This window comes from Myotis brandtii, unplaced genomic scaffold (assembly GCF_000412655.1).
Source record: "Myotis brandtii unplaced genomic scaffold, ASM41265v1 scaffold143, whole genome shotgun sequence".
NCBI lineage: Eukaryota > Metazoa > Chordata > Mammalia > Chiroptera > Vespertilionidae > Myotis > Myotis brandtii.
The window spans coordinates 2,704,591-2,707,748 of NW_005355115.1; the positions used below are offsets into that span (position 1 = coordinate 2,704,591).

The 3,158-nt window shown below is 48.0% G+C and overlaps 1 protein-coding gene across 1 annotated transcript in view; it reads left to right on the top strand.

Moving 5' to 3' along the window:
• The window catches only part of SUPT3H (SPT3 homolog, SAGA and STAGA complex component), a 451,623-nt gene extending 449,427 nt beyond the window's left edge, over positions 1–2,196 (top strand). Inside the window, exon 14 of the mRNA XM_014535365.1 lies at positions 876–2,196. The gene's annotated coding sequence lies outside the window, so the exon portion shown is untranslated. The remainder of the gene's footprint in view (positions 1–875) is intronic.
• Positions 2,197–3,158: the final 962 nt, after the last annotated feature.

A 3,158-nucleotide genomic window follows, 5' to 3' on the forward strand; every position in this document is an offset into this window, starting at 1 on the left:
TGTATTCAGTTACTGCGATGATGAGGTATCCGAGGCAGGCAGGATGCCAGTGTCCAGCGAGGGCAGACCGGGTAAACAGGACGCCCAGATAGTGCTGGCTCAGCTGGGCTCCCGGCCACCTGGGTATGTGCTGAACTGACTGCACCAGCAGCCCCGGGAGACGGGACAGGCACCTCGGAGACTGCATTCAGACGTTAAAACACACACCCACAGAACAGCCATCCCAGACCTCTAATCTTACTTTATGACCAAGCTATAATTACATTACAGCAATTACTTGAATATTACATTTTTATTACTGTTATGTCATTATGTCTACTAGGAAAAAATATGCCTACTCTAACCAATAAAATTCTTAATGACTCATTTAAGCTGTGTCTACACGAAACCCCTGACTTCAACATTTCGGTCAAAATAATGTTTAGGGCCTGGGGGAAGAAGAGGGTTAATCTCCATCTACGTGATTGCCCAAAAAGCAAGAAAAATTCCGTTTGTAGATGTACCTCTGGCGATTAAAAAGTCCCAGCCGAGGCTAAATTAGAACGTTATGGTTACAGTTAAGAGCCATCAATTCTTTATCATCCGTTGGTCAGTTCCAACTACTAACAAAGAGTGGAGCTGGGGGCTCAGGAAACATCCATGTCTCCAGCCTCCAGAGGCACCGAGGCCCATTTTCTCTGCTTCCAGGACGTCGAGGGCCCGGCCTGGAAGGATTCTTTACAGGCCAATTAGGCCAGTGCTCGCAGCCCAGACGCTGGCAGCCAGCGGTTTATTTGGAACTCGCTACGGACACTCCCCAAATAAAGTTACTAATGTGTGGTACTTAGGTTTTTTTAATCATTATAATTAAGTTTTACTTCATTACCTCTTTTTAGGTAGCGTCTCGTTCTCCGCGGGCCTTATCTTACCTGGCTGAAAACTTCCAGGCTGTCGGACTCCGTCCATTTGCTCAGCAAGGAGACTTCTGACCCTGACCGCGTCCCAGCTGCACCCAGACCGGGACCCTTTCCAACCGGCTGCAGCCCAGACAAGCACAGGGCGCCGCCGTGTCACAAACAATTCCATGCTTAGAATTCAGGCCCTTGGATTGGGGGAATTTACCGTAGGAGCTGACTGAAGCAAAATGTCCAGATTTAATCACTTTTGAATTTAATTTCACACACATATTTTACTCCTGATATCCTCTGCATCGAACACTCTCCCACAAGATGAAGTGGCGAACACGTTTCGCTTCCCCCGGGTAACCCATGCCCAAGGTGTGTGTTTTGCTTCATTTTTTAAAGAATTCTTTTGGCCAATCCACATCCTCCGAGTTACTGTGTAAAATCCAGTGCCTGATTCCGAAATTGTATGCATCTGCTGGACATACACCCTGTTAAACGCTCATGACTGCTGACAAATGTGAAAAGTATTACCAGGCCTATTCTTAACATTGTTTTGGCAAGGCTGCTGCTGTGGGGGGGAAATTCCTATAGAATCTTAATGAGCAAACTGAATGATTCTTTGAAATGTGGTTGTGATTCCCCAACTTATAGTGGTGATGTCAGTGGTGCTGAGAAGCAAGAAACAGTAAAATCACTCATTTGCCAGCAGGCTCCAGAGAGACCCCAGAAGTCTGCAGGCCTGCGCCTTGCCTACAGCTCTGAGGGCCACGTGTGTCCCTGCCCAGGGCACGTCTCATGCGCTGGGTCTGCCATCACTGCGAGCCTGTGTCACAGAAGGGCACGCTGTCCGTGTGTGCTTTTATGGGACCTGATCCCCTGCTGGCCTTTTTCTGTTTGTCACCCGCATTTGTCTTCCAGAGAAGAACCACCTGTTCCAGCTGCTGGAGAAAGACATGGCTTTCCTCCCACTCACCTGAGTCCCCTTGGTAGCACTGAATGGCAAGGGACCAGAAGTTCAAACTCTGGGGACAGGGGAAGGGAAGCCTGAAGGAGGCCTGTCCGCATGTCCTCACGCACACTGTCCCTGCGGCTTTCTCGCCACCCAGTCTGAACCCTACGTGTCCTGTCCTCAGTGGGCACAGGCCCCATTGGAATGAGGCGTCTGGCTGTTCAGTTCTGGTGACTTGCACAGGCTGTGCCCTGCACACAAGCCGGCCAGGGGGCCCGCGTGGTGCCTTCACCAGCAGGGGCCGAGCCTGGCGTCCGGCTTGGGGACATGTATCAGCCTAGAGCAGTGATGGCGAACTCATGACACGCGTGTCAGAGGTGACACGCGAACTCATTTTCTTTGTTAAATGGCATTTAAATATATAAAATAAATATCAAAAATATAAGTCTTTGTTTTACTATGGTTGCAAATATCAAAAAATTTCTATATGTGACACGGCACCAGAGTTAAGTTAGGGTTTTTCATAATGCTGACACGCCGAGCTCAAAAGGTTCGCCATCACTGGCCTAGAAAGAGTCCTTTATGTCTGGCTCAGTCCACATGGAGAGCACGCAGCATCAAGCTGGTGACTGGGAGCCACGCCTCCAAGCCACGCCACGTGTCACTCTTGGTGAGCCCTCCACCTCAGGCTGCACCACAAAACTGGCCTCCCACCCTGTCCTTTAAACCCTCTCCTTCTCCCCTTGCCCACTCTCTCCTGACACCTGTAGTTTTTCAAAACCCCTTTATTAGGGAAATTTTCAAACATAAGGGTAGACAGACTAGTATAATGAATCTCATAGTACCCATCTCCCAGTGTCCACATCTTTCATCTATCCTCCACCACTGTTTTCCTAAAGCATTTTAAAACAGATCCCATAGGCATTAGTTTTTTTTATAACGACTGTAACAAATTACCCAAACCTTAGTGACTTAAAAGAATATAAATTGACTATTTTATAGGTGTTGGCAGGGCTGGGTTCCTTTCTAAAGGCGCTAGGGGAATATCTGTTTCCTTGCCTTTTCCAGCTTGAAGCTGCCCACATTCTTTGGGTCCTGGCCTCCTTCCTGCATCACTTACGTGTGTGATTAGATTAGGCTCACCGGATGGTCCAGGCTATCCCCCCACCTGAAGATGCTTAACTGAATCGCAGTGGCAAACTATGTATCACAGTTTCTCTATCCATTCATCCATTGGTGTTCACTTAGGTTGTTTCTCCTCCCCCCACCATTTTTTAAAAAATATATTTTATTGATTTTTTTTTGGACACTTAGGTTGTTTCTCC